Raw genomic sequence first — 23,953 nt, forward strand, 5'->3', positions numbered from 1 at the left:
GCCATGTATACTGAAGGTCAGAGTGCCTCCCAAGATGGTTATGTGAGATTTTATCTACTTTAACCTCATGCTAGATTATTTATCCACATCTTCGTTATAGTGGATGATTTTCCAAAATGCAGTGCAAGGATATGCATCCCTTTATTTGAATATGCAAGTTGCCCTGCATTATGTTTAGCTACAACTGCAAAGGTTCAATGCATACTACAGGTCTATGAGTAACACAGTGCCAGATCTCTGATGTCCTAATGTACGTGCCCAGCATCTACTGATATAATTTTGCACTCTAATATAATCCAACCAGCTTTGTGTCTCAGATTTGACTTCATAAGGTGCAACATTCATTTTTTGGTGGCCATTAAGGGTTGGTGTTTATATGATAATCAATGTTCTTTTTTGATTTCATGGTAGTAGCATTGTACCCTTGTTTAACTTTTTGTTTTTCTTTCACCACAGAGGATTTTTCTAGCTAATGAACAAAGGTAGAACAAAGGTAGAATGGTAGAGATACTAGGACAGGTGATACTAGGGTTCAGACTAATAAACTAAAATGTACCACCCTTGTGGTTTCTGTAAAGCATGTACTTTTGATGCTGGCAGTCCTTTCTACATACATTTGAAAACAAATAAAAAATAGGTTAACAATGAACAAAAACTCAAGTTTGAGTGAAAGAGTGGTTTATTTGGCTACATGTACAAACTGGGTTGCATTCTGTGCTAGCCATGTGAGTAAGACACTGCGTTGGTACATACAGAACTACTTAAATTCCATAAAAAGATATGAAGAATATAATGTGTTATATAGACACTCTTAAGATTTGCCCAGATTTTAGAAAATTTATTTATTTTTATGTAGTTGAAAAAGCTGTTATTTAAGTTAGTGACAGTTATACTCAGACAAAACAGGATAAAAGAAAACCATATTGGCAGGTAGTGTTAGCAGCCATCACTTCCATGATCTAAAGGAACATGTCAGTATTAGATATGAATTGAAAGTAAAGAGGCAAAAAACTGACAGTGGCCATGTTAACCTGAATGGACCTCACATTCTAAGCTAAGTAGTATCTGCCTTAAGTTATTTATTGGATGTGAGACCTGCTTTGAATGTCAGCAGCTGATTTTAAACTTATTAAAATCTGCTTTAAATACAAAAGCCGCTATTGAAACTAAGAAGGGCAAGACTTTAGTTTTACATTCCCCACACAATTACTTATGGCAAGTACTCATACACATGGGCATGATTTTCACTTAATGCTACACTATACAAAGTCTATGTTAAGGAAAGACCTATTGTACAGCATAGTTTAACTTGGTTAAGATATAGTGTTCTTTTTCCAGCAGGGTTGTCAACAAGACCAAGAAAAGTAAAATATTGTCTTACCCATACTAGGCATTAGCCTTATATAACACTTACACGAACAACAGTTGGTACGTCAAGTCACTCCATCTTATCCCAATTTTCAAAAGAAGTGCAACTTTTTGCACAAAGCAAATTTTATTACAAAGTTAAACACTATGGTAACAGTGCACAATGTTTTGTTTATTTTTAAGCTATTAGCATTTTTAGTAGTGACAGATGCATTAATGCATTATTTTAAGCAATCTATTATATTTTTTTATATATTTTGTTTTAAAGGAATTTTTAAGCATGTGGAATAGTGCACAGTCTCTTTAAAATGTTAATTGGTAGTGCTTTCTAATTAACCTAGGATTTTCAAGGTATATAAGACACCTGATTCAACAGCATGGTGTCACTTGATAAAGCTCAGAATTCCTCTGAGCGAAAGCGCTTGTGTGTTATTATTCTGTGGTTCTGAATAAAGGAATTATTTGAATTTGTTTGGTGCCTACCTGGATTTACTGAATCTGCCTTGGTGAACTTACAACAAGCTGTTCCATTTCCTGGCTGTGTGTGCATTTACTTCCTGGATGTGAGACCTGCTTTGAATGTCAGCAGCTGATTTTAAACTTATTAAAATCTGCTTTAAATACACATTTATAGATACTTACATGATTTTAACATTTTTGTCTTATATATCATGTGACACTGTGGATTGCTGTTTAATGCACGTGTAATGGTTGATTTATTGTCTGAAGAAGTTCCAAGTCTGTTGTAAGGAATGAATGTGCTCACCACTTTACGTTGTAATAAAGGTTTAGTGACTATCTAGTTTCAGCATTATTTTCTTTATTCAGTATCATTATATATAGTGACTACTGACTCCATACTGGAGGATGTATAGAGTTGCTGTGGTATTTCCTTTAGAGTGTTAGGCGATTTGTTGGATAGCACTGCATCTTTCCCTCTTACTTTGTACAGAATACCCGACTGCCAGGAGCTCTTTGTATATCAAGGTACAGAGTGGTTTCCCAACAAAAGAAGTATAGCATTAGCTATGAGAGCTACAAATGCAGCTACACAAGAAGAAGTGATATGCTTGCTTGATTCTTTCCGCTAAATCCAAAAAGTCCTTTTAACGATGAGACTTTACATGCTGAAAATGTGCCTGTTTATCTGGATGCATTGAGATATTCAGGTTCAAAAAATCTAATATGGATAACTTCTATTTTGAGAATTGTGTGACCAACAAACATATTCCTAAAGGACTTAAATGTAACAAATTTTCTAATGAAGTACAAGAAAATAGTGAGTAAGCCAACTTGGCTGTGGACTTATTTAATTCAGCAGGCACTGGAAATGATTGTGATCATGTTTATAGAAAATGACAGGTAAAATAAGGGGGGGGGGATTCAGTAAAGCCTACATGGAGTGATTTTCCATGTAGGCAGAGTGGCACGGATCTAACGAGGAAACTGGCAGCCATGCGATCCAGTAAACTGAGTAGAGGGGCATGCACAAACATGAGGACACGGAAGTGTCCATGGCATGCAAATCACCTCATAAGCAGGTGAAATGCATGCAAATGAGGGTGAATTGCAATCCAGGAGCTGAAAGGTATCCATGCAGAAGCCGTGTTGGTGTCAGAAGTGTACACGAAAATTAACTATGTGCAGAAATGTAAAAATTTTACAGGGGCTGTAAAAGCCCAATTAGAAGGTCAGAAATGTCAATATAGGCACAAATATGTTCAAAACTATGCCCTGTGAGTCCAAAAAGTAATGCAAAATAATATAAAATAATCATTTTTGTTTAACACCTGTATTACGTTTGCAGGGCATGCAGCAAGGCGCATACATATCGTTATGTGAAAAGAATATATTAAAATATTAAAAAACTAAAAATAAGACATATGTAAAAGTAATGCATTATAGTTATAGTGCTCTGCATTCAGTATGTACAGTGGTAGGTTTCAGTGGTTGCTAAGGAGGCAGGTCATGGAATAGTGAAGTATCCAGAGTATATGCAAGGATCTGTATGCAAATGAACTGGGGTTACTGAATAGCAAAAATGGGCCACTGTGTCTGCAGATAAAGCCCTTGTAGCCCCAGAACCATGTTGGTGTCAGTAGAATAGGTAGCAGACATAAAAAGGGGTGTGTCACTATAAGTTTAAGTGGATTGGAGCTCAGCAGTGCCCATTTGCATGCCGCTTAGCTCAGCTAGCAGGGAGGTGTGTCTAGTGGTGCTAAGCTGTATTTAGCTGTGAGGCATGTGTTTTAGCTGGTTTAAGCTATGCTGGACATGCCTGTGCAAGAAGGTGTGCCCAGACCGCTGAACAGTGTTTACACCAGTGCAGTGGGTTTTTGTGCCTTGCCGCAGTGCTTAGCAGGCAAGGCAGTTAAAAAAAAAAAAGGAAATACCCTGGGAAAGCCACTCATGTATAAATTACTGATAAGACCTGTTACACTGACACTGGGCCATTCAAACCCCTCAGTGATTTACCTGGCAGGTGGAATGCATCATTGTCAGCCAATCACACAGGCTGCATCTGCAGCACATCACTATAAAGTATGCATACACCCATAAATCTGATGTTTCCCACATACTCTGCACCATTGGAGTACACACTTGAGAATTTTAACTGACAGAATGCTAGGGGCTGCTACTGCTCTGATACAGCTGTATGTGCTAGAGGCTGAGGTAAGTGCTGATGCTGACAATAGGCCTAGACTGAGAAGGAAAAGTGTTCAGGCCCAGGGTAACTTTCCAGGATCTACATGAGCTGGAGATTGTAGAGCTCTACAGGGTGGACAGGGATATACTACAAGAACTCACAGACCTCTGCCACCCTCAACTCAGACCCATAGCCAACAGAGGGGAACCCATCCCAGTGGAAACAAAGGTATGTGTAGCCCTTAGAATACTAGCTACAGGTACTTTTCAAAGATTAACTGGGGACATGATGGGGGTCTCAGGGAACTCCACCACTTCCTGGCTGCCATGAAAACCCATGCCAGTGAGCACATTTATTTACCCCGCACCCCTGAGAAGAAGGCCAGCAGTTTGCATCTCTTCTACAGTGTAGCACACTACCCTGAGGTACTGGGTGCCATACACTGCACTCATGTACACATCAAAGCACCACTTGGTGAGGAGGGTAGAGTCTACATCAACCACAAGGGGTATCACTCCATCAACCGCCAGGTCATGTGCAATCAAGGAAACACAAGGTGAACCAATGATAAAGTGGAACCGGCAAACAAAAAGTCCAAAGCATCAAAGCAAAAGTAAGTTCCACAGAGTTGTATAAATTATTTTAATAAAACAAAGCTTTCAGACATCCCCTTCTTCAGTGTTGAATAAAATTCATATTGAGACATCACATCCTTTATAGTTAAAATCCAAGAAAGCACATGACACAGCCTGCCTATCATAATCTAACACACAATTAAGTAATTAAGAACAATTTGTAGAATATCTCACTGAAAAATCTTAAAGAAATATATTACATTCCATTAAGCAAAACTTTGAAATAAATAATTGCTAAAAAATGTGACATTCCATTTGAAAATGCCTCAAAAGCATATTTACATTTATATTTCACTAAAACAAAGAAAATACTTACATGGACATATATACATGTAGTTTTAAATATATATGCAAGTCAATTGTTATAATAATGAACATGGGGATACCTATTGTATTTGTTACTGTTTTCTCTTCAGGATAGGTTTTAATGTAACCTGTTTATTTAAACCAGGGTATGTGTCCTGCAAGCGGATAATCCACTCATATTCCTTGGTGTCCAGTCTATTTACCAAATCCCCACTTCTAATATTAGAAGTTAAAGTATCCATAACACAAAAAGAAAAATAATGTCATTCATCTGTTTCTTGTATATGTTGGGCTAGGGAGTTTGTAAGCACCTTCCTTCTCATTTCTGATTTATGTTCTACAATCCTGTCTCTTAGCCTTCTTGTTGATTTACCAACAAAGAACCACAGACATTGTTGACATAAGGCTAAATAAATCACATTTGTGGTATTACAGGTAGCTGAAGAACAAAATTTAAATTTCCTACCATTACGTGGATGTGTAAATTCAGTTATTGTAATTATACTAGCACAACATACACAACTGTAACAAGGGTAAGTGCCTTTTTTATTATAAGTCATGGGTTCTGTTCTATTCAAACTGAAATCCTTATAACATAAACTTTTTTTAAACTATTACAGTTCCTATAAGTGAAGTGTGGTCTATCCGGAATCCATTTGCCATATCCTGGCATAGCCTTAAGTATATACCAATTATTTCTAATGACTTCTTCAAAACTTTTACTTGTCCTACTATAAGTCATTAGATATCTGAAAGTATTATCAGATAGTAAATGTGTGGCAGTAGTACTATCCTGATTAGAAAAATATGGCCTAGCTTTCCCTTGTCTCATAGATTATATTTCATTCCTGGCAACATCTAGTTAATTTGGATTATAACCTCTCTCTAGAAGTTCATCTGTCATGTCCTTCATCTGTTTATGGCAAATCTCATCTCAAGTATTTAATCTACTAACATGTAGATATTGTCCCCTAGGTATGCCCTTGAATACATGTCCAGCATGCATGCTAGTTTTATATAGATATTTATTTGCTTGTATATCTTTTTTTATAAATACTAGTATCTAATCTAGTTCCAGTCTTAGAAAAAGTAACATCAAGAAAATGTATGTTGAACTCTGAAAAGTTAATCTCAAATGATAAGAAATCATTTACACTATTCAAGTAGGAATGAAACATTGTTTTCATCACTAGTACCATGCCATGCTAGAAAGATGTCATCCACAAAATGCTTATAAAATCATATTTTGTGTGCATCTCTATTGGCCTGTCCAAAAATATTTTCTTCTTCCCATCTACTTAAAGTTAAATTTGCATAAGTGTTAGCAATTGCTATCCCCATAGCTATACCAGACATTTGTTGGCACAGCTGTTTACTGAACACAAATACATTATTTTGTAGAACTAAATCCAATATCTCACATATTGTCTCATATACGTCTGGCAGGGAGATGTCCACATCCCAAAAGTATTTCTCTTATTTTTTCTATTCCATATTCATTAGAAATTACAGTAAAGAGGGATTTAATATCTATGGTTACCAGCATATCTGCCAGGCATCACAGCTGGGCCAGATATTTGCCAGGGGGGCATCCCATACGGCCATCTACTAGTGATGACTGGCTACGCACTGGAACCATATATGATGACACCCATTAGAAATGCACACACACCTACTGAAGAATGCCATAATGAGGCACACACACAAACTAGGAACATCATAGAGCATGTGTTTTGGCTGCTCAAGTCATGGATCCTCTGCTTCTATATATCAGGTGGAGCCCTGCAGTGCTCACCAGCCACATGTGCACAGATGTTTACAGTATGTGTCATGCTACACAATATGATCCTGTGGAAACAGCTGCAGCAGGATCATCACAGGGAAGGGACACAACCTCCCACCAGTGCCAAGATCCCCACAGCCACACCCACAGGGGGACATGAAGGAGAAAAACCCTGAGCCTGTCCTTGTGGGCAGACATCAACATGCCCAGTATGCCCTGGTCTTGGCAAAGAAGCAATGCATAGCACATGCACTGACAACCTAGGTTTCTAGGGACTGACACCTCACCCTTATTCACATACATAGTAAAAAAGATACCAGCCACACCACACAACCTATAACTTACCAAGTATTGGCTGTGTATTGTGTGCATCTGACAGAGTAAACCCTGAAGCATTATCTCCACTGCTGCATTCACAAGGTAAATCATTCTCCTTTACAACAAATATCTGTGTTACTAGAGTATGCTAGCTTATGCATGGACCTGATGCATGTATGCAAGGGAATGGAGTGGGCTACCGGGCTACCTGCAGATGACTGACAGTTATGTGGGACAACAGGAACTCTCTTTCTAATACTGGCTGTCCCATAGTATGCAGTAGACTACAGGGCAGCTAAACTCACTGCCATATGTGAGGGAAATGGCAAGCAGCACAGACAGAGGCCAGACACATGACTGTCAATGCTAGAGTCCCCTACTCCCAACACAGCCATGTTCCCATACAACTGCAGTAACAGTATATTTGCAAGGTTATAGCAACACACCCCACAATCCCAGGGCTGTCCCAAACAACCTGGCAACATGTTTCATTTCCACACTATGCAGGAGCCAAACCGTTATGTATGTCTGAGGTTGATAGTGTCAGAAATTAAACTTCACTGTCTGGTGGCTGTTGTGGCCTAGTGGGCTAAGTACATTGCCATGGTTGATGGTGAGCATGGTTTGAAGCTGGCTGCACCTACAATTTTGCATGTGAGGTACACCTGTGGTAGGAGTCCCAGACTGTCCATATGTCATTATTTGTTATTGCAAGAAAGCTGGACAAGGCCAGAGACAATAAAGGGACAGGGGGCTACAGATATGGACAGTTCTGAGTAACCTAAAAGGTGGCTACTATAACAGCAGGTAGTAACAAGGCAGGATAGCATCAGGATGTAAAGGCCATCACTTAACTGTGTCAGTACTTACAACAAGTCAGCGGGCACCATGTAATAACATATTACCAAAATAACACAAACTGTCCAAGGAGTAGAGTAGACATATGGGGTGGAATGCTGGACATCCTGCAAAACATGTAAAGTCAGAGGTTTGAAGTCTGTAACCCTGCGTGTGGGGCTACATCTTGTACTCCAATCACAGCATACCTACAACTACATAGAGCAGGAACTATGGACAAAACCAGGAACAGGAGCCGGACAAAGGCCCACATATAAGGAGAAGGATGAACTAGTGGCCAGACAAATGTAGAAAGTGCAGAGAATAACTGGTTGTGCAGTAGCATGGGTTCCCTGTTGTGTATGGAGTCAGTACCTCAAATTTCAGCTCATGTCTGATGCCTCATCTGCCTAAAGAACTGAGATGTGAATATATCTCTGTGCATACAGACAGCTATGTATACCTATCTGTCTCTCCCTATCCCCATCAGACATGATTACCCTTAGCTATCAGTATGTGGCACACACACACACAAATATATATATATATATATATATATATATATATATATATATACACATATGTATCTGTATATTCATATATAGATACATATATAAAGGAATATATATATACTTTATATCTGCGTGTGTGTGTGTGTGTGTGTGTGTGTGTGTGTGTGTGTGTGTGTGTGTGTGTGTATATATATATATATATATATATATAGAGAGAGAGAGAGAAAGAGAGAGAGAGAGACATAAAGTTATAAAGTGATGTAGTGCTGCAGCCACTTGTCCACCAATTGTAACCAGTAGCACGTGCAACTAATACTGCAAGTTGTGGTAGGTAGGGGTTCTAATCTCACATCAGCCCCCTTGTTTGTGTGTAGATATTCCCCATACAGCAGTATAGACATACCCATCAAGCCTAGGTCTGGTCAAAGGCAATCATTTTATGACCTCGTGACTAGTGTCCTCCATAACAGTGGCCTCCCTTTCAAAAGCTACTGCTGTCACCCACCCTAATAGCACTGACAGACACTCACCAAACACATAAGCTCCCTGGCACATGTTATGAGTGTGTAGCACTATAGTATATTCAACTAGATAGGTAGGGGTTCTACTCTCATCAAGAGCAGCTCTGTGAGTATGTAAGTACATCCCCTTGCAGCAGTGTGCCTGTGTGCAATGGGCATACATTTTTTAAGGCCCCTGCTTACCTGCTAACCCACATTGGCCTCTGTTACAAGGCCCACTGATGTCATCCACCTTAACAGTGGTGGCAGACAATCATAAAACACATAAGCTCCGTGTAGCATGTGATAAGTATATGGTACTATGATATATACAACTAGATAAGTAAAAGTTCTAATCTCAACAATAGCAACTCTGTGAGTGTGTGTGCAAGTATATCCTCTTGCAGCAGTGTGCCTGTGTGCAATGGTCATATATTGGCAGGCCTCTGCCTACCTGTTAACTTCCCCATTGGCCTCCTTTACAGGGCCCACTGATGTCATCTACTTTAACAGCATTGGCAGACATTTTCAAAATACATAAGCTATGTGGTGTATATGTAACTAGATAGGAAGGGATTCTAATCTCGGCAATGTCAACTCTGTGAGTGTGTGTGTATGTGTGTGTGTGTGTGTGTGTGTGTGTGTGTGTGTGTGTGTAAGCATATTCCTTTGCAACAGTGTCCTTATGTTGCCTATGTGTGTGCAATGGTTATACATTTTAAGGCCCTGTGCCTACCTGTCAACCCCCTTATTGGCCACCTTTACAGGGCATGCTGATGACATCCACCTTAATAGTGGTGGCAGATAGTCTTAAAGCACATATGCTCTGTGGCACATGTCATAAGTATGTAACACTATAACATATACAACTAGATAGGTAGGAGTTCTAATCTTAACAAAGGCAACTTTATGACTGTGTGTAAGAATATCTCCTTGTAGCAGTGTGTCTGTCTTGCCTATGTGGGTGCAGTGCTTATACATTTTAAGGCCCTGTGAGTAGCTGCTGGCTCTAAATAGCCCACATGTACCTAGGCATAAATGCTATCTGCCACCACCAAGATTTGTAGGTACTGAACACCCAGGTGACATGTGTCAACTTTGTCATGGGGTATGCATGCAGGATTATGCTGTCAGCTCCCATTGTCCCTGACACACTGTTCTACAAATACACACCTAGGTAACCATGCACATATATGGCTGTACCTTGCTGAAGTCATATTTGCGCATTGCTACCATGCCATCCTGAGCTGCTGTATTGGCACCAGGTATCTACAGCATAGCCACACACACCCCTGGAACAGAAACAGAAACAGTTCTGAGAGACACCTGTCAGTCAGCAACACTATCACCAATGTAATATCATGGAACAAAGGTACAAACACTTTGGTGTGTACTCATGATGCATGCCAGCATATAGCACCTTTCATGGCAAAACACTACTCACTAAAAACTGTCATATAATGTACTATAGTCACCCTGTGCATCAGACACATATTTGCATGGCTCTGCATTGATGGTATGGGTGGCAGGGGTGTGGCACAGATATCATCACTTGCACAGGGTGTGGTGTGGGATTGCCTAGGCCTAGGCAGTGCCACACAGTTGACTTGTGTGTGTGTGTGTGTGTGTGTGTGTGTGTGTGTGTGTGTGTGTGTGTGTGTGTGTGTGTGTGTGTGTGTGTGTTAGGAAGGCTGCTGTTCATCTGGGCCATGGAGAGGAGCATGTGTGTCAGTTGGTGACCTGTATGTGACAGTGATGTGTGCATGTGTGTGCATACAGAGTCAGGCCATGTGCTAGCCCTACAGGAGGGGATGCTGGACAGCTGTGGACTGTACATGGCAGAATGCACAGTTCACCATCTCCGGCCACAAACATGGGAACTGGGACTGCCAGGAGTGGCTCTGGCACCACCATGCCCAGGGTCTGATGGGGTACTACTCGCTGATGGTGACTAATATCTACTGGGGAACGTGTCCCCCATGGGACCAACCAGGGCCACATGCCCATGGACTGACACATCATGGTGTTGTCAGCACCCTCCCTTCTGTAGTGCTGGAGGCACTGCCACTACTGGAGTGTGAGTATGCATGGCCACATGGACTCTCAGTGGATGCTGCTGCTGACCTATGGCCACATGTCTGACACCCTATTCCCACCACATGCTCTAGCACAATGTGCATTCAAGGACTGACAATGTCACACCCCTCCATCTGTCCACTACATGCATGGCATCACCAATGTGGCAGAGGGTTTCATGGATGTCAGACAGTGATGCATCCATGATCCTGAGTATCCATCTGGTGTTGCATTTGGAATGTGCCTGTGCCTTCATGATGCACCAAAACATGTGTCTAATAACTCATGCTGTGACACTTGTGACAAGGGGTGGATGGGCAGCAGTCTTCTTTCGAGCACACTCGTCAATCTCCCTGTGTAGGACCTCACCAGCTGTCTGGCTATGGCTAGTGTCTACACTCACTGATGCCATTGTTGCCACACTCTCCTGTTTGATGCCACCACACTCTGACTGTCCAATATCTGTGGCTGCAGGGGACTAGGTATGTGTGGGCATACTTACTATGTGTGGGGACAATGAGGGAGGAAGTGGAATGTTAACCCATGGGATAGATTCAGCACCCAACAGCCCCACCTGTGCCTCACTATTGCCACCATCATCATCAGAGTCTGATGAGACACTGACATCAGGTTGTGAGAGGTACTGACTCCAATCCCCACAGTCACGTGTGAGGAGGAAGACAAAATAAGTACATTACTATCTGCACTACTATATATGGTGCTATACACAGGCACACACACACACACACACACACACACACACACACACACACACACACACACACACACATATACAGTTGAGGTACCACAACTGTGGTACACATACCACATCCTATTTCTCACCCCATGCACAACACACAAGCAGACTACAGCATACAAAGACAAGATAGCCCCTTTATAACATGCACTGCAACTACATCCAGTGAATGTTGCCACTACTACACATCTGTGAGATATGTAATATGTCAGTGCATGAGATAGCCCTACACCTAACACACAGTGCGTCTGTGTTGTGCATACTTTTGCCCCCTGTATAGCAGACTGCATTGACCCTCACAAAAATAAGTGAACATATGTTAAAGCTCCCACAAATACAATACTTTTGTGATTACCAATTCAATGCATGTCACTTAAGCCCTCCAAAACTGAACATACATGTATTGAACTCTGGCTAAGCATATTATGTGTGTCCACAGCAAAATGGCAGCCCGTAACATTCCTAAGGTATATATGATCTATACTAAACAGCATCACACTCACTGGGTACAGGACATTGGACTCCAGCCACAATTGATATACCTATGGAAATGTGAGGGAGAGGTATTGTCAGCAATATAAAATGTTGCATTTTTACAGGATAATATGTGCATATATGAACTTGTACAGTAGGTACTGTAATGCTGTCTGCATTGTTGACATTCTGAGTATATGTGCACAAGTGTACATTACAAGGAAATACCCCCAGTGCAGATTGCCCTGGCATTTGTGTACTGGTATGCAGAAGCTGCCACAGTAACTGCTACCATATTATAGTGATGAACACAGGAGACATACCTGGATGCTCCTCTGCTGTGGCTGCTGTGACACAAACCTCCACAACATATGGGGTGATGGATGCTTGGGAGCTGGTGGTTGATCCCAGGTTCACCAGGAATCCTGCTGTGGCCAAGCATGGTTGTACTGCTGCAGGGCCTCCACTGGTGGCAGCACGGTCCCTGCCCACAGCAGCACCCCTTTGCCATGCAGCATTTAATATATCAGTCACCCGGTGTAGAACCTGCTCATAGCTTCTGTCTTGCAGCTTGACTCGGTTGACAGCTGTGACAAGGTCAGCCCACAGTGCTGCATGCTGATCTCAATTCAGGTGACTCCTGGAAAACAGGATGTTGTGATGCAGTCTGAGGCCATCCACAATTACTTAATTTTTGGCAGCTAAAAACAGCAGTTGCCTCCATCTATACATAGCTTCTGATAGACAAGCAGAGGGGAACACATTACAGGACTACATACATTGCTATCCACTGTGTACAGATCCTGCACATCCTGAATGGCCTGCACTATCCACAGGTAGCCCCCACTATATCCCACTATCTATCGACACAGTTATGTATGTGGCTATCAGTACCATAGTAGCAATACCGGTTATGTACTTGTGTGATTTATGGCGTGTGTTGTATGTCTCCACTCCCATCACTGCCACCTACTGTGTGGTCTCCCCTATGGGCAATGTCCCAGTACCATGTAATACAGCCACTGCCTGACACATAGGTGTGTGTTAGTAAAAGTATATAGGGACAGTCCAGCAACATTCATGTGCCACAATCACAGATAGCAATGCAAACGTGGAGGGTATATTCCCCGTAGGTGTCCTATGTCTCCAGTGTACAGATGTTTGCTGAATGTGTACGTGTGCCTGATATATGTGGTCCCTGTGCCAGGCACATGTAGATGTTTGGCAAATGGTTGGATAATAATTGATGTTTGTGCTCAGAATGTACAGAACTTGGCTGTCACACGCCAGAACTCCCAGAACACCATTCTGCTACAGTAATAGCTGTTACTGTATTCATACCCTTACTTTGTATGCTCAATATGTCCACTCTGTCACTGATGTAGGGCCTTTGTCCACCCACTAATGATGGGTATGAGCTGATGCCCATCTGTAGCTGGTTACCAGGTATGCTAGCCACTGCTGTTAAGCAATGGAATATGAATGCTGGCAACACAGTGACCTAGCCAGAGTACATCAGGGACAGTCAGGGACACCTGTACAATGTCCATACTATTCCTGTGTGACATTCAAAGACTAAAGGGTGCTGCATGACAGTACAGCATGTGCAATGCCAGCTATGTCCACCCTTACATACTGTCATTATGTTTTACACACATTCTAGTAGCATTCGTACAGAAGCTGATTGTTGCAGGAGGGGGTGAGAGGGCCAGAGCTGTGATCTAAGGCACAGTTGTAAGGTATGTCTGTAGCTGTTGGACTGCAGACTATCACCAACATGTTATTTCCATCCTCTCATCTGCGTTCCATTATATGGGGACTTGTAGTGCATACCTGGTAGAGTGCTGTAATCCTTTTATTCTGAAATCCTGAGATAATGCTTCTAAACATGCAGTCTGCCTTGGTATAGGAAGTTACAGACCTGTCTAACATAGGCAGCTGCTTGCCTTTTGTAGGAAATGCTCAGCAGTGATTGCCTCTGTACCAGTCCGTGGCTCAGAACTACTAAATGCATCCAAAACAGCTGGGTTGCACTTCCATTAGCCAATGACATGACACAACATTGCAATATTTAAGGCCTACATGTAGGCCTTAGCCCCTTTCCTAGACTTTGAAATGGACATTACTGAGATGTGGAGAATACAGCATCACAGAGGGTAGATACAAATACTGTCCACTGTTCAGAATTATGTGTTATGTCCACAGCTGTGGATGCTATGTTTGGCTATTGTCAAAAGACTTTCTGATTATCTGGCAGTTCAGTGTTAAATAATGTGGGTGGAGGTCAGTAAATGTGAGGACACATGGGGGTGTTGTACGTCATACCCATCAGAATTTGCATGCTGTTGCAGTAGCTGCTGGTGTATCAGCACTGTATGTTTGCAGAGGCAGACTGTGACACATGTTCCTGTTGCCTGATTTTTGGCCTCCTACCCTTTTATGTATGGTGTTGTGTGTATCCCTTGTTCTAGGAGATTCTGAGGTATGCTAGGTCTGTAGCAGGTAGCTGAACACACTACTGCATATATTGCAGGCTGCAGCTGCTGCTTTTTGAGTAGGAGTTATAGTGGGGATTGTGAACACTTTGGAGGGCAGTCAGCTGTATGTGTCACTGAGGGGAGCAGTGTCAGCTCTGTCATTATGACAGAGCTAGGGTGAGGGTACGCCTGACAGTCCAGTGGAGGCATGTGCTTAGGGTACATATGTTATGTATCATTGCCAGTTAGAGAGTAGTAGGCGATATAATGGTAGGCTATACAAATATGTGCAGTGTGTCCCTACTTACACGCCTTTGACATGCATACATGAGTAGCAGTTAATTCAGTACCAGCAAACACTTTTGGATAAAATTGCATGACTCAGTCATTATTTGCTGTACTGACAAGAATTTAAATGAAGCACAACACACTGTATTTGAACTTAAGACTGTGGGTGGCAAAATGTACATCACACTAGGAATTTCACAGACAGAGCAACTGAGTCAATACAGTAGCAGGTGCATTTGCAAGATATATGTGCATGCATACAGCCAGTTACACAGAATTTACATTAGTATGTGTGTTCGGATGGATATGATGTGTGACACTATGTCTGTCATGATTTTCTAACTGCAATCTGTACTGACTTGCCAGTACTGTAGCACACAGAAATGGTTTTGTGATATCCGTCCCCAAACTAAGTGGCATAACTGTGTACATTCTGCAACCGTCTGTGCAGCTGTCAGCTATACCTGCTATCCCAGGTCTCATGTACATCCATCATTATTTATTTGGCTGTGTGCTGGTTTGGTATATATATCACAGTCCCAAGTACACTGCCAATTTACCCGCTATATATACATGCATTATGTCATTGGCAATCAGGATATGTGTATGCAAACAGATGCAATGCAACAGAGCTGGGTGGTCTAGTGGGCTAATTCCCTATGCTATAGTCAACAGGAGCCTGGGCTTGACACTTGGCAGGGATGCTTTTTTTCTACAGATGTGCCTAACACTGTCAGATAGACAGAAACAGCACTTTTAACAGTTTTAAGCAGGTTTAGATGGTGCGACACTGTACGCCATGCCACTTAGCTCTGCTTAAACCTGCACTAATTCCCAAAAAAAACAAAAAAGGTGTGATAGGAAAGTGGTGAAATGGGGGCAAGCAGGGGGAAAACATACTGATAAGCAGGTAGGGATGTGCAACATGAGTGTAGGGAAGGACCATAGCTCTCCATTTCTTCTTCAGTAACAGCTGTGCAATTTGCAGATAATTTGGAATTAGGAGTCTCACACCCCAGAGAGAGGAGTGAGGGTGACATAAGTGTGTTGATTGGAGAGCTATGTTTGGGGCAATATTTTTTTGTTGGACAGATGCCCATTTTAAGGAGAGAGTGGAATGTTGGGGAGGGAATATAGGTATTTGTGGGGAGGTAAGTTGGGTAGGACAGGTTGCATTTGCAAACAGACAAAACAGATAAGACAGCATATGGGGTGGTGTGTGACACATGAGGGGGGTAAACACCTTGGATGGGGAGGGTGTTGTAAAATCAGAGAGCCATGTGCCCCCAGACAGCAGCAGTAAGACTGAGATCCCCACCCATGGGCAGTCAACACTGCTCCTTCAATGCCCAGAAGGTGGCTGTGCTAGGGGCTGGGTTCTGGGCCCACCTTGCCCCTCTAGATTGATGAGTTTGCCCTCAATCCAGTGCAGGCAATCCTCATAGACATGGTGTACAATCCTGCACACCATCCCTGGTAGCTGTTGCTGAGTGACAACCCCCCCCCCTCCACACCTACTCCAGGGGGGGTGGGCCCCATCCCCCTCCACACCTACTCCGGGGGGGGGGTGGGCCCCATCCCTTGAGGCAGTTCCACCTGTAGGTGGTGCACAGCCAGCAGAGGGGGCAGCACCAGGTTAGGTCCCAGACGAGCTGAAACCCAGTGCCACAGCCGGCTGAGGTAGGGTAGGGGGATTGCCAGGAACCGGCTTATCCAGTCAAGCTATGGTGTTGATGTATTTCAAAGTGTGTAGGTTAGTAATTTTCAGAACATTTGGTTAGTTATAACAGCATGCTATAACATTGCAAATAACCCAGTAACATGACATTGCATAGCATATGGAACAGAACCACAAGTGAGATAATGATCAGTATAGTAACAGCATGGCAGTAACAGTTACGGCATAAGACCAGCAGCATAGGTAACACAACAAGGTATGTTAATATGCAACCATTGTAATACATAATAATAAAACACAAGGCCCAATATAACATTTTGCAAACAACATATGTTGATAGTAAACCATACCCAATGTATAACAATAATAAATTTTGATACAGATAAGGGATGGGGACGAGAGAGAAATACAGTCCATTACTACCAGTATAGGCTATACTGTTTGCAACAGTACTCTTATATACTCTACGGGTTTGCCCTTACTTTATGTGTACAAGTGCCCTATAGCTTCTGTAGCATGTACATACCTCTCAAGCTATCCGCATGGGACAGTATGGGCCAAGCTGTAATACCTACAGGTACACAACTACAGGGTACTATTTCATATCGGGAGGGGCATATATGACTACAAAGGTGTACTGTGGACTGATGTAGTGTGACTGTGCTATTGACATAAATCATGTCGATGACAAATCTTTGGCCGAGGGATTAGGCAACAATGCTCACAGTCCATGACAGGGTTGACACTTGAGAGACATGTATCATGCACAGTACAGAGAGTTTACGACTATCATGCCATCCTTGGCAGGCATGGGGATAGACTATCAGAAGACATTCACAGACACACTAGGCATAGTTATGAAAAAGAAAATTAATCTTCTTTTCCCATTAGGGGTTGCCACAGCAGAACAATGGACTGCAGAACGATTGGCAGTGGAGTTTTACAGTGTCAGTTTGCTAGCCCAGTGTCCACCCTTCCACAGAAGGCACACACTCACACCTAGAGCTAATTTAGACTGTCCAATCCACTTGCAGCATGACTTTGGGATAAAACTGGAGCACCCGGTGGAAACCTATGCGACCACAGGGAAGACATGCAGACTCCACACAGAAGGCACTCCAGCAGATAATCGAACTGGAGAATCTCTTGCTGTGAGGTGGCAATGCTAACTGCTGTACCACCATAGACACCATGGAAAAGAAAATTAATAATTCCCTAAAATCAGAGACAAAAGACACTGTACCATGAACAACTTATCCTCACCCTTATAAACTCTGTGACTTGGAATAATCCGTCCTCCTAGGGAATCCCCATATAGAGGAAGTTGATATCCAGGGTAGCAAAATGATCCCTGGGATCTACAATAAGAGTTCTGTGTTTGTCTATCACACCAAAAGTATCTTTCACATATGACCATGTCCTGACCAGAAAATAATTCAGAACTTTTCTACGATTAAGATCATAGATTTAGTCTTGAGCACTGCCAATGTTATGACTGGTCCAAAAAGAAAATTCACCTCACTGAAATGCTCCTTAGGAATTCCAAGTATATTAGGCATAATTGCATTAGAAACCACACAAAAAATCATAGACACCATCACTGTAAATATGACTGTATTCTTATATATGTAATATATTGTAATTGGTATAGTGTAACATGTAACAAAGTCAAAAATGTGGAATTGTGTATTATATGTGTAACTAATTTTTATATGTGGAGCTTTTCTCCTCGGGCCTCCACTGTAAACGGGTTATGTAACCCAGTCAGACTATCCCGGTAAACAAATGTCAAACAAACTAATGAATTGATTAATTAATAACACCTTACAGGAGCAGGTCTGACAAATGATTATCCATGATATACTATGAAAGTAGTATGTCATGCTATGAGTATTCATTAAAATTATTTTATAAGAAGCTTTAAGTTAGCTGCCCAAGTGGACAATTTTAAACATAGCCTATTTCCTTTCTGAAGAATCAAACCTTGCACTTGATGTGGATGAGTAAACACTTTAACCATTATACCAACCTCCTGTTCCTAAGCGTCAGCATATTCATTATTCTATTCATGTATTCAGTATTATCCATGATAACAATGGATGTCCTCAACAATTTTCAGCTATATATATATATATATATATATATATATATATATATATATATATACATATACATATAAAATGTCCGTAGACATGTGTTTCAGTTTTTTCTTTGATATGTATTTAAATTACACAACTTCATTTGTTTCTGTTGAGTAGATCACAGAGTTTCTAAAATCATCTTATATTCTGCTTCAACATTTTTAAAATTCTGTATTGTTGGATGAAGGACAGGAATAAAAACATTAGGTATTTTAAAAGCAATAATATTGCTATCAGAGGCAAGTTGTCCCTGTGCACTCAAAACATTTAAGTTCAGCTATCTAGTATATAACTTTAATTCTTTTAGTGTCTTAGAAACATTGTTGTAGCAGACATGAATAAAAGCAAATCCTTTGTGTCTCAAAGATACCTCGTTGTAATCAATAATTTTTCTAGAAAAGTCAATCACTTTCAAAATGACTCATAGTTTTGGAACACTTCTGTTGTTGCCCACTGGAAAAGATCTGTTGTTCCTGTGTTAAAACCAGGTCTTCCTGATATAAGATTGATTTTTACTGTTCTAGTAAGTGTGTCTGCCTCTCCTGGATCTCAGAAAATATGGTGTTTGTCTCCTGTTGTTGTAATAATCCCTGGTTTCAGATGAATGTCTCTGTTGTTCTGGTGTTTTTGTGGTTCCTCTGTAGATAACTTTGTAATGGGAAATGAGTAATTGCCCTCGTGGCAGCTTCTTTTCTTTTCTTTGGTTCTTTCCTGAAATTCATTTAGAACAATGTGCTGTTTGAGCTTCTGTGTCTTGTATAAAAAAAAACTGTTGGCCATCGAGCTCTTCCTCTAGTATGATATCATCATATATACTGAATTCTGATTGGTTAGGCTTCTTTGCAGTCATTTGAACCTTATAAGCTGTTTTTTTTCCTTTTCATATCTTTTTTGTCCTGAATCAGTTTCTTTAGTTTGCATTGCTTAACTTGCAATTCACATTGTTGAGCTTGTTCAATCACTTTATTTATCTTATAAATGTTTTAACTGTTTCCTATAATAATTTTAACTTATTTACACATATGTGGTATGGAATGTCACACCTGTAGCAGCCTACACACATCTTGCATTGCAAAGCATTTTCTGAAAAATACATTTAAAAAGCATAACATAAACAAATGTAAATAAGTTGTGAACAATAAAAGCTATTAAAACTGTACAAATAGCAATGTTATCAGTATGAAGTATTCTTTATACTGATAATAGATGGTGCATTCACAGTCTTTTCCATAAACACTGTAATATGTTATAATGCACATAACCCCCAAATTATAATTTTGTAAACTTTCACAAATTTTCCTTCATTGAAAACTGTATAAATTGAAACATGTATTGTTAGAACATTTCTGTAAACCAGACATAAGCTTTCACAACACAGCAAAAAATTCTCTATAAATACATGTTTATTGAAATATTTACAGAAATATGAAAACATATGCTTAATTGTATAATTAGCAGAACAAATAATACTGGATATCTGTCAAAATGTACAACTTACAGTGCAAATATCAAAGAAAGTTTTCTTCAACATCTAAAGTTTCACTTAATATCATGCAACAGTTTGTAAGTCACTGTGGTTTTAAAGTATTAAGTTTATATGGAAATATTGTTTATTTTCATAATACTAGGTTTTAATGTTACTAGCAAACAACTAGCAATAATTCTAGGATTATATGAAATAAACCAACATTGACAGTAAATTGTCCTGACTCACACACTGGTATTTTACAACATATATCTCGATAACCTGTAGGTCTGTCAGTTCTGAAAATTTGAACATACATTTGAAAATATAAATAATAAGTTGCAAACAATGAGTAATTTCTCCACTACAGAACATCCTACACTAACAATCTTAGTGTCATTTTGATAACAACTCCTTCCCCTTCTAATACTGCCTATTATTAGCTGGTAAGTCATTTAATAAAGAAGCCAGACTCAAAGAAGTTCTGACCACCATAAGGAGGTATGGGTGTGAACTGGAAGTATACAAAAAGGTTGTTTTAGGTGTGAGTGAATGAATCTTTTTAACCAATGTTTGTATGGCAGTCTGTAAAGACTTTCCTGGGGATTTAATAAAATCTGTGTAAGTATAGTGTAAGACCTACATGAAAGATATCGTGGCCATGTATGCAACTCTCCCTCGGCAGAAGGCACCCTACTGAGGGAGAGCCATGTGACATGGCTATTGAATCAGTGTAGGGAGTGTGTCACTGTGTCCAGAAATGAGTAACACACTCCCTGCACTATCAAAGTGCCTGATAGCAATGTATGGCTATGTAATAAAAAGTTTAAATTTGTTTATTTATTTATTTTGTGCGTGTGTGTGTGTGTGTGTGTGTGTGTGTGTGTGTGTGTGTGTGTGTGTGTGTGTGTTTGTGCAGCATGGCACTTATTAATGGACACATGCCAGACATCTAAAAATAGATTTAATTATGAATGCAAAGGTCAAGTTTAAACATAGCTGAGTGGGTTTGTGTGGGGTGCCATGGCCCTTAAATGTAGTGGAGAGATATATGTAAAAGTGTAGTAGCATTTTCCATGGCCATGTAGCTGAATGGTTAGAGTGACAGCCTCATGTTCAGTAGATACAGGGCTTGAATGCACAGATAAGCAATGCCTGTTTAAGCATTGCTCAGCCCAGCTAAGCTGGTTTGCTCACTGCTAAGCATTGCTAAACATTGGCAGTTTAAGCATTGTTCAGCTCAGCAGATTTGTGTGGTGCTAAGTGAAGTGCCGCATTTTTAAAAATTGTCCAATGTGGTAAAGGCGGAAAAACAGGCCTTATTTAAGTGCAACAGATGGGAATACAGTCATAACCTGTTGGATTTTGAATTTGGCTGGAACTATGGCAGAAGATGGAGAGGGTGTATGCTTTCGGGCACAGAGGTGGGGCATTCTGTAGTCCAGGGTCATTGTTGGACTCCTCATTAAAGACCATGATGTCTGGCTGCTGCAGGGCCAGTACCAGGGATCAATGTTTAAGTCAGATGCCTGGTACCGGCTGGCACGCAATCTCTCCAGTATAACTGGTATCCCCAACACAGATGAGCAGGTGCACCATCATTATGATGACCTAAAGTGTCAGAAGGAGGATCTCTTGGCCACCTGGGTCCAACATGCTAGAGATGGGAATGCCCCATGAGTTTGTAAGTACTGTCAGTATTAGTTTACCATTACCTAATGTGAATGTGTGATAGACAGGTACACATAATGCTGTGCTTCTCTCCCTACAGCTGACAAGGAGATAGCTCACATCCTAGAGGCCCATGCAGGGCGCATTGCCAGGATACATTGTGAGAATGGTGAGTATAGATGTATCTTACAATCTATAAGCATATAAGCAAGAAAGAGTTAGAATTAATAACTGCCAGTAGGTATATTCAGTTGTGATTGTACTGCAATGATTGTGGTCATAGACCTGGACTGAAATAAGTGAGTAATGCCAGGTACAGTTCAATAAAGATGATAACATGATACCTGATAATGTTAAGGTAATAGCATTTCTACTGCATTATTAATGTTAAGGTAATAAAGTTTCTACTGCATTAATAATGTTAAGGAAATACAGTTTCTATTGCATTATTAATGTGAAAGAAATAAAAGTTTCTACTGCATTCATTGTGGAATTATAGCTGTATTGCAACACCTGCATTATATGAATTGTTTTTCAATATTGACTGGAAATATATATCAATCACTGCATGACATCACCCCTAGTAAAGTGGTGTTGTGCATTACATGTGTATTTTGGTCTGTTGGTTATGAAATTGAGTATTACATCTGCTGTGAAGTAAAAACAAGAGTAATACCACTAAGTGACTGAAGGTTAGCTAATAAAGAGTGTGCTGCTAAACTGTAAATGTGGAGCTGTACTACAAGACAATGCAGTATGATATTTGTTCTGCACTAAGATCTGAAGCAATAATAGGAATGCCCAAAGTATATTGTGTATCTCAGGATTGTCTTGTGCTAACCATTGCATTTCAGCTATATGCATTCCTGCTCTTAGAGACACTGCTGCAGCCAAGTGTGAAACTGTAATAGCTATAGACTGTAAATATACTATCTGCAACTGTATATGGGTAGGTAATCCAGCACTCCAATATGGTTGTACACATCACAGATATTCCCACCGGGGTTTATTGTCTACACCTGCATTCCATGTATTAATGCATAGTTCACCTACTATCTCTGTTATGCATGAATCTCATGCGTGTGTTCAAGTGTCATTGCAGTCTTGTATAACACTCTACCTCTATTACCAGGTCATATTTTGTTACCAGGTGAGCTCTAAGATCACATCAGTCAAGCAATATGCAGCAGTAGCTCAGTTTGATAAATGTTAGGTGTCATGTACATTTTATCACATTCAGACTGGGGTTTGAATCCACTGACAGGTACTATTAAATATTATAGAATCAGTTATGTATTGTTAACAGATGTTCTCCCCATGGGAATTACAGGTAAATAAATGGCTGTAGTAGCCATTAGAATGGGTAAATAATTTGTGTGTTCAGATGTAACAGAGTGTTAACAGCATTGCTCAGCAAGGTGATAAGAAGTCAGCAAATAAAGGCAACAAGTACAATAATAATAAAGGTTAATAAAATAAATAAAATGTGTAATCTTGGTATGGCTACACTAATTTCATCAAACCTCAGGAATAGCAATGGCAGTCTGTATAGCCTCAACTTTTGCCTATATTTTTGTGGCTCAAGAGGAAGAAGTGGATGTGTATAACAGTGCAAATGCCCCCCCCCCCAACTTAACTGCATGATATACATGATATCTTTTTCATTTGGGGAGGTAGTATGTATTTGTTGCATGTGTTCTTAAAAAATCTGAGTACTACTACTACTTACCTGCACTTTACCTTGAAGTTGCTGGATACATGTATGCAATTCCTATATACTGAGCTTTGTAAAGTACCATAATTAAGAAAATTGGTACATGTTTGGACTACAAACAACATTACAGTAATACATCTTTCAGCTAAAACAGTGGATATCTTAACTGTCTGAAATTGAATTTGATAAAAAGCCAAGCTATATGAATTTTTTTTATTTGTAGTGAAGATGCAAGATTTGTAAATAATATTATGCTGCACAGAGATGTTTTTTGTTAGGGGGTTATCAGTCTGAAAAAGTTAACTC

Source organism: Protopterus annectens, chromosome 1.part0, assembly GCF_019279795.1.
Source record: "Protopterus annectens isolate FY-2018-M chromosome 1.part0, PAN1.0, whole genome shotgun sequence".
Classification (NCBI taxonomy): Eukaryota; Metazoa; Chordata; order Ceratodontiformes; family Protopteridae; genus Protopterus; species Protopterus annectens.